The sequence below is a fragment of the Anolis carolinensis genome, chromosome 3, assembly GCF_035594765.1.
Source record: "Anolis carolinensis isolate JA03-04 chromosome 3, rAnoCar3.1.pri, whole genome shotgun sequence".
NCBI lineage: Eukaryota > Metazoa > Chordata > Lepidosauria > Squamata > Dactyloidae > Anolis > Anolis carolinensis.
Genome location: NC_085843.1, coordinates 193,224,118 through 193,236,544, shown reverse-complemented (window position 1 = coordinate 193,236,544; position 12,427 = coordinate 193,224,118). Strand labels below are relative to the sequence as shown.

Sequence of the window (12,427 nt, the reverse complement as noted above, 5' to 3'; positions counted from 1 at the left end):
GATCGTCTAGATGGTCTTTGAAGGTCTCTGTGCTTAGCTACGGCCTTATGAGACAATCTAGATGGCTTTTGGAGGTCACTTTCCTTACCTGTGGTCCTATGAGACCGTCTAGATGGCTTTTGAGGGTCCCTTTCCTTACCTATGGTTTTATGATATTGTCTAGATGGCCTTTGGGGGGCCCTTTCCTTCTCTATGGTCTTATGAAACCATCTAGATGGTCTTTGAGGGTCCATTTCCTTACCTATGGTCTTATGAGACCATCTAGATGGTCTTTGGTCTCTTTGCTTACCTATGGTCTTATGAGATTACTAGATCAGGGGTCCCCAAACTAAGGCCCTGCAAGGCCATTGACCTGGCCTCTGTCCTAAACTTTAGACTTCGGGTTGACCTAAGTCTGAAATTACTTGAAGGCACACAACAACAACAATCTTAATTTTGGACTATTTTATCATAGTCCGGCCCCCTAACAGTCTGAGGGACTGTGAATCGGCCCTCCACTTAAAAAGTTTGAGGACCCCTGTCTTGAAGTTATCTACCTCTTGCCATAAACACGTATCAGAGAATGCCTTATTGCTCTTCCTATGTTTTCTGTCCTCATCAGTTTGAGAAATTGTTCTTAGAGAGCCAAATTCACTTCCTACATTTTACAAATGCAAGACTTTGCTTATGTTGCAGCAGCAACTTGTTCTGGTGCCATAGCAATCACATATATACTGTATATTGTGTTCCTGTTGAAAATAAATATTTATTGCACATTTTTAAAAAATATAGCCATTGATTATTTAGTGCTATCCATCAGAAATATGGTTTTCTTCAGAACCATTAGTATTGAAGAACATTTTCAGCAAATAATTGCAGCATTCATCATAATTTTAAAATGATACATGAAAAATGTTGTTTCTCCATTACACACCAGGACATCTCATGCGTATTTACATTCAAGACAAGGTGAGATTAATAGGTTTTTAAAAAACTAACTGAAGAGATTACGTCTACCACATTGTGTGTTCCTGTACTTTACTCCCAAATCACCTCTTTGTTCATTGGATCATCAACTTGATTCATGTTACTTCATGTCTGCAAGGGCTTTGTGTCCCTTAGCCACAGACAAGTGATTTTTATATCAACCATTTGACAGTGGGATATGAATGGAAGGCATTTCATTGAGTTGTTGGCTTTGGGCATGCCTTGTGTTTTAACAAATCCATACCGAACAGCTGTTTTCCTGATTATATCCAGTCAAATCCATCTATGACCCAACTCTCAAACAGGTTGGATGTTGTTGTTGTTGTTGTTGTTGTTGTTATTTTATTGTATGACACAGCAAACAAGATAGATATGCTGGATCTCGTATCACAAAATCACAAGTCAAACACTTCCCAAGTGTCTAGGACTGTGTGATGTATTTTCGGATGATGCGTGCAGATCCCAGTAGGGTGGCCTTTTGCAGTTGGCAGATCGTAATTTTGTCAATGTCTATTGTTTCCAAATGCCAGCTGATATTATTATTATTATTATTATTATTATTATTATTATTATTATTATTATTATTATAGAATTATGAATGGAAAGTTTCATTTTTTTTTCAAGAATCCTGTAAATCTCAGGGAAGCAAATATCTTGGATAATAAGGAGGGATTAAGGAAAAGCCTATTAAACATCAAATTAGGATATGATTTTACAAATTAAGCACCAAAACATCATGTTATACAACAAATTTGACAGAAAAAGTAGTTCAATGTGCAGTAATGTTATGTTGTAATTACTGTATTTACAAATTTAGCACCAAAATATCACAATATATTGAAAACATTGACTACAAAAATGGCTTGGATAATCCAGAGGCTTGGATAAGCGAGGCTTGGATAAGTGAGGCTCTACTGTAATTGGTTCCTCTCTTCTCACTATGTAAAAGTTATGAATAATAGCTTGGAAAAGGGTTTCTGAATATAGAGAACTATCCCTAAATTCCCAACTCACTGCAACGCTCACAGTCTCATATGTTCTCATCACCTCTGGGAACTGATGGTGTTTATTTTGCTAATTCCTTCTATTCAGTAGGTCAGGATAAAAATATCTTTAAAAAATTCCCAATAGTCCATTTCAATAATGCAGGCTGTTAACATGCTCAATAGCTTTATGAAGGGTGTGAAAATATCCCATGATTATTATTTCCCCATGTCTCCTCCCGTTTCCCTTTAAAGCTTGGTATGTCTGGGTGAAAGCTTGTTTTCTGCTGGCCTGGAGACTAGTATACAGAGTAATGAATTTAAATTGCAGGGAAAAAAATCTATTCAAACATTAGGAAGAATTTCCTGATCGAAAGAGCTGTTCAGCAATGGAATTTGCTGCTTGGAGTGCGGTGGAGTCTCCTTCTCTGAAGGTTTTTAAGCAAAGGCTGGATGGCCATCTGTCGAGGATGCTTTGATTGTGCTTTTTAGACATGGCAGGGGATTGGATTGGATAGTCTTGCAGTTTCTTCCAATAGGATGTTGGAAGACCTAGAAATTTCTAGAGAGAAGACTCTCTCTTGGAATCTCTAGGTCCTCAACTGCGATTCTGTGGTCAGCTTCCAGCAGAAGGTGCCCATAAAGTCATGCTGGAAGACTTAGAAATTCCTAGAAAGGTATTCTTTCTGGGAAAAGAAGGTGGCAGGAGATCTATACGAACAAATTATAATGGTAAAAGAAGAAATAATAGAGGAAATTTTCCAAACATGGAGAACAGCCATGGAAATTGAGAGGGAAGCTATACAAAGGGAAATAAGTAATATAGCAAAAGAAAAGTACAATGTATTAAGGGAAGCAAGAAGAAAAATGTTACAAAAATGGTACAGAACTCCTGCACAACTTTCACTTTTTTTACCAGGGATGAAGGACAGGTGTTGGCATGGTTGTGAACAAAGAGGGGTGTTTAATCACATGATATGGGAATGTGATCGAGTGCAAGAATACTGAAGAATGATTGAAGGAGAAATCAATAGAATGCTAAATCTACAAATAGTAATAGTTAATAGAAATGTACTACATGCAAGGATAACAGAAGTGAAGAATATACAAAAAGAAAAAAATGGTTGACAAATTAATAGCGTGTGCACAAATTGTTTTAGTGAGGGGTTGGAAAGACAAAACAAAATGGACTCTGACAAATTGGTATAAGTATATAGTTGATGTGTTAAATGTGGAAATAACAAATTGCAAATGGAACAATATAGATAAAATTGAAAAGATTGCAATAATCAAGATGATGTGGGAACCAGTTAAGAACTATTTAGAGAATGTACTAAGATGTGGAGTGGAAAAATTAAGATTGAGATTGATATTTCAAATGTAACTTCTGTAGTCTTCTGCCAACCTAGTAGTCTGAAAATATGCCAATGTGAGTAGATCAATAGGTACCGCTCTGGCGGGAAGGTAATGGCGCTCCATGGAGTCATGCTGGCCACATGACCTGGAGATGTCTATGGACAATGCCGGCTCTTCGGCTTAGAAATGGAGATGAGCACCAACCCCCAGAGTCAGACATGACTGGACTTAACGTCAGGGGTTATTTGGGGCCCTGATTCAGAAAATTACATTGGATAGACCACCTCAACTCTAATTTCTTAGATATGGTTATCATGGATTTCTATGGGCGAGCAGATGGCAACTGGTTATGTATCTCAAAGCCTAGAGTGCATAGGGAAAATTGGTGCCATTTTTTGAATCAGCAGGTCAAATATATCCAGAAACAGAGCTAACATTTGAGGCACCAAAATGTGTGTTAGTCAGTGGTATAAAATAGCAATTTCTTAAATATGCTAGAAAAATCTTAATTCAGGAACATGCATTTCACATCTCTAAAGGCATATAATAAATACTGTATATACTCGAGTATAAGCCTAGTTTTTCAGCCCTTTTTTAGGACTGAAAAAGCCCCTCTCGGCTTATACTCGAGTGAGGGTCCTGGCTGGCTTATACTAGAGTATATATGGTACATTTATTATTTTTCTCTATTTTTATTGGTATTATTATATTTATTATTTTACTCTATTATTATTGTTAGTATTACATTTATTTTATTCTATTTTTATTATTAATAAAACATTTATTATTTCACTCTGATATTATTGTTGTTAGTATTACATTTATTATTTTACCCTATTATTATTATTAAAAGGATACATAAGGGCATTTAAATTGAAGAAGATGAGAATAATGATTTAATCAGAGTTGGACAGTCTTATCTTAAATTAGAGTTTTATGTAAATATTCAAAAACATTTAAGCTACCCATGCCTCTATTAATGTAATTTTATTGGTTTCAATTTTTATTTCTGAAATTTACTGCTCTCGGCTTATACTTGAGTCAATGTTTTCCCAGTTTTCTTGTGATAAAATTAGGTGCCTCGGCTTATATTCGGGTCGGCTTATACTCGAGTATATACGGTAGGTTGACATGCTGTTTGCAAGTCCTCCCTTTTGGTGCAACAAGAAAAAAAATGATATTCATGTAAGTTTTTTTTTTGTGTTGGCATCAAACACAATCACATCCAGGCTATCATTCTTTCCTGTGATCAAGAGTTAATGATACAAATCATCAATCATCTGTTATATAAAAAGAATCCCAGAGTCAAAGAAAGTGCGGGAGACGTCAATAAATCTATTTGGGGATGGTGGCCTCCAATGGAAAGACTTTTTTAATCCCGTTCTTCCAAAAGTTATGTTTCTCAAAGAATCATAGTTTGAAGAGACCACAAAGGCCATCCAGTCCAACCCCCTGCCATGCAAGAATACCCCATCAAAGCACTCCTGACAGAGGGTGATTTATCATTTCAGTTGGAAAACCCAAGCTACAATCTTAAGACCAAGCTTGGTTTGCAAACATGCCAAGTTCTCTGAAGTTTCCTGGTTCATGGCCAAGCGCTTCATGAAGCATCAAGTACACATCAGCCTAGCTATAAAGCTTTCGATTCAAGAGTTGTCCCTTTTAGGAAAAGGCAGGCAAGTGGGAATATCAACAAGCATCCCTGATTGGCAAAGGATACATCTATACTATTATTAACACATACACACACATATACTAAATATTAACATAGTTTGATGCTATGGCTTTAACTTTAACTGCTATGGCTCAATGCTACAGAATCATGAAGTTGTCATTTTGTAAAGTCTTTGGGGTAGTTAGTTTTTTGGTCAAACTCTCTATTTAGATTAATTCTCTGCCTCTTTTAAATTAAATGGAGCAGTTAAGTGAATGGTAAATTGACTTTTAAGTGAAGTGGGATTGGAGGATATGAGTTTTAAAGGCCATTTTGGTGTATTTATTATATTTTAATTCTGTTTTTATGACATTATTACTATTTAATTGTTTTTTAACTTTTGTATCACTTTTTTAAACTTGTCTAGTGTGGATTGTTTGCCACAGGAAGAAAGGAGGGGTATAAATAAAGCTAATAATAATAATAATATCATTGACTTCAGTGGTGATAATATATAAACCCCACCACCACTGCTCCATATAGGCCTTTGCATGTTCATGGTCTTCTTTCAGTCCCCACATTGCATTAAATGGTGATTACAAGATTCTTCTTAGAATTTGTTGTCAGAAAGATAATTTTTAAAGAAAAGTGTCAAACGGGGTTTTTAGATGGATTTTAATGTAATTTAAACAATTTAGATGCATGAAGCTATGGAGCATTTATGCAACTCTTATGGGTTGTTTTACCTAATGTTTTTATGTTACCTTGTATACAGTGTTCCCTCACTTATTGCAGGGGTTAGATTTCAGGACCACTCGCAATAAGTGAAAATCCGCGAAGTAGGGACACTATATTTATTTAAATATTTATACATTATTTTAGTAGTTATACATTATTTTAAGTCTTTATCAATCAATTGTGTGTTGATAAATCACCTCCTTCTCCTCCCGTTGCCGCTTTGGCTTCTCCTTCCTCCCTTCCTTAGGCTGTAAATTGTAATTTTTTATGATTTATAATAGTCTTTTAGAGTTTATTGAAAAACTGCAAAACAGCGAATCCGCGAAAAGTGAACTGCGAAGTAGTGAGGGAACACTGTATTTTAAATATGTTGTGAGCTACCTTGGGTCTGCCGAGAGAAAGGCAGTATAGAAATTCATGAAATAAATTATATAGAAACTACTACTCCCAGGATTCCATGGCACAATTAAAGTGGTGTCAAACTAGATTCATTCTACAGTGTAGATGAACCCTAAGGACTTGGTGAATCCCAACCCTTTCCTCCCCTATCCTTCTTTCTATGGGAGAGTGCATCCATAAATATAGCTTGGCATTACTGTAACTTCCATGGCTGGATGCTATAGAATCATGGGAGTTGTAGTTTTGCAAGGTCTGCCAGAGAGTCACCAAACAACAGCTTCCATCAAGCCCATAGCCAAGGGAGTGGTTTAGGGGTTCAAACCGCCCTCAAAATCATTTAGGTCAAAAAACCCCTGGTTTACGCATGAATTTTAACTGGTTAACCAAATCCTTCTTCCAAGTATAGGGAAAAGTTTTCCCCTGACATTAAGTCTAGTCATGTCCAACTCTGGGGGTTGGTGCTCATCTCCATTTCTAAGACGAAAAGCTGGCATTGTCCGTAGACACCTCCAAGGTCATGTGGCCGACATGACTGTATGGAGCATCATTACCTTTCCCACTGGAGTAGTACCTATTGATCTACTCACATTTGCATGCTTTTGAACTGCTAGGTTGGCAGAAGCTGGGGCTAACAGCGGGAGCTCACCCCACTCCCCGGATTCGAACCGCCAACCTTTTCAGTTAGCAAGTTCAGCAGCTCAGCAGTTCAACCTGCTGTGCTAGTGGGAGCACAGTATATGAGAAGCAAAAATTTGAGTATCTCCATAACTACAAGCACGATCTCAACCAAATGTTGATTATTCACACAATCATTACCAAGTTTCTACCAATTTAAATTGCAACAGCAGCAATAGCTGACATAGTGGAAGCAACCATACTGGAAGCCCTGCCAAAGAAACAATGGAGCAGGAGCAAAGAGGAGAAGCTGTGTCATTGGAGTTTATATAAACAAGACTGTTTCTGATGACCAAGTGAAAGCTCAATTAGTGCAAAATCCACAGGTTCTATTGCCAGGGTATGTATTTCCTGTGGATAAGAAAAAGCATCTAAGATTTCAACTCAAATGGCTCAGCAGATTACCCTGGTTACCCTACACATTTCATGTACAAGAGGCACTCTGTAAATATGGTGTGGTGTTTGGAGGAGAAGTTGGAGGTAAAGATGGTAGTCTTAGAAGTCTTTGGGCCCTTCCACACTGCCCCTATATCCCAAGATCTGTTGAAAAGCCTTTCACTATATATTTATTAATGTATATTTTTGCTAACCTGTATTCTATGTGATTTGCCAGTTGAACTGTACCTCTTTGGTGTGGGAAGGGTTATAGACATGTGATTGTACTGAGCATGTTCAGACTCAGGACTCCATTTTGTACTCAGTCTGCTGTATACCTCAGTGGAAGTGGATGTGTGTCTGCATTACATTTCAGTGGAAGGGGATGCATGTTGCTATATGGACTTCAGTACAGAAGTATGAGTACATACTTCTAGTTGTATAGAGTACAAGTATATTAAAGACTATGGAAAATTGATTAAGAATGATAACCTGTGTACTCAACATATAGAGAACTATTTATAACTGAACTTCAATAAGAAATGTGCCAGTATGGTGAATTAATACATGATGTTTGTGTGTAAACAAGATATGTTATTTTTCAAAGAAGACTTTGTTTTTTTAATGTCTGAGTGCATATTTTAAACTAAGAGGTTTCAAGGGAGTGTATATCTTTTGGGCAAATTACAAACTGCAATTGCAATTTCAACTTCAAAGAAACAACCATCCTCTGGTAATCAAATATATTTGTAGTGGGATGTCTTTATCATTGGCAGTTTAAAGACATGGTTCTTAAGTTTAACAGCTGAGTTACCTGTATGCCATTACATGATTGCTTATTAATATCACTTGTTCAAATGGTTGACTTTTAACAAGGTCATGCTTTTCTTGACTAGTGGTTTTCAAATAGTGGTCTTCATGTGTTCATGGAGATTCACTTTTGCCAAATGGATATGACATCATTTTTCCTTTTCAATAAGGCTATGATTGCCATTTATTTCCAGAGGGATGTGTGCCCAGAGACTGGGTGCAGTTATTTCCAATAGGATCTGATTCCAGATTATCTGTTTATCCCAGGTTATCTGGCAGTGGGGACTCATATCTTCTTCATTTACACATTTGTTTCCAACTCTTTGTGACCTCATGGACCAGTCGTATATTCCAGTTTAAAGCTGATAATCTCAGATGAGATCCTGGGATAAAGGGCAGTGTGGATGGGCCCTTCAACCGACACCAAAAAAAACAAAAAACAAAAAAAACAGAGTACTATCAGAACAATTTGTGCTTGGCTGAAAACTTATTGCTAATTCACAGTGGGAAAGTCTTGGTGTAACCCAAGAAATAAGAAGAAGAAAGCAGAAGAAAACAGAAACTTCTGAAAATTGTGGAAATTATTGTCCTCTGTGCCCAACAAGAACTAGCTTAAAGAGCGAGCAATGATTCAGAACCGATTACCTGTGAAGAACCTTTTCATAATACAGTAGAGTCTCACTTATCCAACATTCTGGATTATCCAATGCATTTTTGTAGTCAATGTTTTCAATATATCATGATATTTTGGTGCTAGAATCGTAAGTACAGTAATTACTACATAGCATTAATGTGTAATGAACTACTTTTTCTGTCAAATTTGTTGTATAACATGATGTTTTGGTGCTTAATTTGTAAAATCATAACCTATTTTGATGTTTAATAGGCTTTTTCTTAATCTCCTTATTATCCAACATATTCACTTATCCAACATTCTGCCGGCCCGTTTATGTTGGATAAGTGAGACTCTACTGTAATGGTAATTTCAGGATCTTGTGGAGATCTCGTGCCATATCAAGAGACACTGGCCTGAACAGTTAAACTGCATTAATTCCACAGTGTAGATCAAGCATGGGCAAATTGGGCCCTCCAGGCGTTTTGGATTTCAACTCCCACAATTCCTTGTCCAAAACGCCTGGAGGGCCTGATTTGCCCATGCTTGATCTACACTGTGGAATTAATGCAGTTTGACTGGTGTGGATGCACCCAAAGAATTGATGAATCCCAGCCCTTTCCTCCCCCATCCTTTTTCCTGTGTGAGCTTTAGCCTTAATAGCCTTGTAAGGCATTGCCTGGCATGGGTCAGAGTTCTAGCTCCAAGTCACTTTGGAACTGAAAATTTCCCTGCAGTGTTTACACGGAAATGAAGAGTGTTGGGGTTGGGGTTTTTTGGAGGAGGGCCTCCTTACCTTCCAGGATCATCTCATCGCCCTTTCCCTAAAGGAGCCAAGCCATGGGGGATGTGCCAGGGAACGCCTTTTGAGCAAAGACAGCCGCTTCTTGGGTAAGGAGCTTAAAAGGAGGCCTGCAGGTGAACGCCGGGAAGCCGAGCAAAGGTCATCCCCATGGTGGCAGGGATCGGGTTTCAGAAGTGCCTGCCAAGGGAACCGGACGCCGGACACAAAAAGGAAGGCGAGAAGCTGCCCCAGAACAAGCTGCCTGCACGCCTCCAATTGCACAGGCTGCAGAAGCCATGCTTCCATAGCAGTGAGCTCACAGCAGGTGAAGTGTCCAAGTGCATTGATTTGACAATGTTGATGCACCTTGTGAAATCCATGTGGGCAACAATATACATTGAACACACACCCATGCGCGCACACCCTACATGTTTGCTAGTGTTTTGGCACATACTGTTGCTAGCTGCCATCGAACTAGAAACATGGGCAGGGCTTTGGGGTGGCTTTTGGTGCATGCTCATCTCTAGATTCCATAACATTGGGCACACAGCAATCAAAGTGATGCCCAACTACAGTAGAGTCTCGCTTATCCAAGTTTCTGGATTATCCAAGCCATTTTTGTAGTCAATGTTTTCAATATATCGTGATATTTTGGTGCTAAATTCGTAAATACAGTACTTACAACATAACATTGAACTACTTTTTCTGTCAAATTTGTTGTATAACATGATGTTTTGGTGCTTAATTTGTAAAATCATAATCTAATTTGATGTTTAATAGGCTTTTCCTTAATCCCTGCTTATCATCCAAGATATTCACTTATCCAAGCTTCTGCCGGCCCATTTAGCTTGGATAAGTGAGACTCTACTGTATATTCATTCCACATCCACAGTGAGGTGGACCTTAACAGTGCGCAGTTACAAGTGGTTTGCACTGCAGCATGAATGCACTTTAACTGCCAAGGCAAATTTAGACCTAATAATAATGATAATGATAATTAAAATAATAATAGTAATAATAGTGGAAAATGAGCACGCAAAAATACTGTGGGACTTTTGAATCCAGACTGACAAAGTTTTGGATAACAACATGATTGTGGAAAAGAAAAACATTTGGATTTTTGATGTCGCCATACCAGGTAACAGTCGAATTGATGAAAAACAACAGGAAAAACTCAGGACCTCAAAATTGAACTGCAAAGGCTCAGGCATAAACCAGTACAGGTGGTCCCGGTGGTAATCGGCACACTGGGTGCTGTGCCAAAAGTCTCAGCCGGCATTTGGAAACAATAAACATTGACAAAATTACGATCTGTCAACTGCAAAAGGCCACCTTACTGGGATCTGCACACATCATCTGAAAATACATCACATAGTCCTAAACACTTAGGAAGTGTTCAACTTGTGATTCTGTGATACGAAATCCATCATATATATCTCGTTTGCTGTGTCATACTATGTCTTTGTGTCAATGATAATAATAACTTTATTTTTCTATCCTGCCTCCATCTCCTCGTAGTTAACACAGGGCCAAGCCCAAAACAGATAATAAGCAAGTAAAATAGATGTAAAAAAACACCATCTTCAACCAAATAAAACACATTAAAAACAAGTGATACGATATAATAACAGTAAAACCAATTAAGATATGAGATGATAACTTTATACCCTAGGATCTTATCTCAGGCTATCTGGTTTGAAATGGATTATATGAGTCCGCACTGCCCGAAAACCTAGGATAAGCAGATATTCTGGGATCTGTTAAAATATTTGAAAGATCGACTTATTGAAGATGGAACCAGCTTATTTTCTGCTTCCCCAAAGACTAGAACAGGGAACAGGGGGTTCAACTACAGAAAAACAGATTCTTCTTAAACATTCGGAAGAACTTCCTGATGGAAAAAGCTGTTCAAAAATGGAATATGCTGTCTGAGAGTGTGGTGGGGTCTCCTTTTCTGAAGATGTTTAAGCAGCGGCTGGATGGACAGCTGTTGGGAGTGCTTTGATTGTATTTTCCTGCATGTCAGGCGGTTGGACTGGGTGGACCTTGTGATCTCTTCCAGCTCTATGATTATGATACTGTAACACTGGATGAAAAACAGAAGACATGTTTTCCACCTCTGGTAAATGAAACATGTTTCACCAATGAATAATATGACATAAAGGATAGCAACTACTTCACTTGTGATGGCAGAAACATCCCAGTAGACTTTACCGTATATACTCGAGTATAAGCCGACCCGAATATAAGCCGAGGCACGTATTTTTACCACAAAAACTGGGAAAACTTATTGACTCGAGTATAGGGTGGGAAATGCAGCAGCTATGGGTCAAATTCAAAAATAAAAATAGATATTAATAAAATTGCATTATTTGAGGCATCAGTAGGTTAAATGTTTTTAAATATTTATATAAAACTGTAATTTAAGATAATAATATGACTTTAATAAGATAAGACTGTCCAACTCTGAATACCTACATGCTCAAGTATAAGCTGACCTTAATAGAACCCTCACTCAAGTATAAGCCGAGGGGAGCTTTCTCAGCCCTAAGAAAGGGCTGAAAAACTAGGCTTATACTCGAGTATATACAGTATTTTAAATCTGCAAGTCTCTGCATCATAGAACTAGAGGGATAACTGTGTTCTGGACACAGTAGCTCTATTAAGAGTTTGTGTTGATGACCTTTCACTGTGTTGTAATATCTCCTTCTAAAAATTTGAAAATATTTATCTTCCAAACAGGTGGTGAACAAACAGAACAAGCTGTTTATCCTCCAAACAGGTGGAAAACAAGCTTCCCCGATCATAAAGAGTGAAATCCTGTGGAAAAGTGCACAGCTGATGTTTCGGTGCAGTTGAGACAATTGTTGTGTGAGTGAATTACTCATCTTTGGAGCATGTTTGTCACCTTTGATAACCATGGGCCAATTCATGCTGTTTCATGCTCCATCTTGCCCAAAAGATGCAAGATAACATTGAAACAAAACTAAACTTATTTGGTGCTGAATATATGTTATATTGACCCAGGTCCTACACACAGGGATGATCACATACCGGGAGAAAGAAGGAGACAC

General features: G+C 37.9%; 1 protein-coding gene and 1 long non-coding RNA gene across 6 annotated transcripts in view; both read right to left on the bottom strand.

The window, feature by feature from the left end:
* The window catches only part of tacc2 (transforming acidic coiled-coil containing protein 2), a 241,272-nt gene that overhangs the window by 200,101 nt on the left and 28,744 nt on the right, over positions 1-12,427 (bottom strand). The window lies entirely within an intron of this gene.
* Positions 7,893-9,452, bottom strand: LOC134297716 (uncharacterized). Its single transcript, XR_010004568.1, has 2 exons — positions 9,366-9,452; positions 7,893-8,367 (listed from the first exon to the last, which is right to left on the bottom strand). It is a non-coding gene; the product is annotated as an uncharacterized LOC134297716 (long non-coding RNA).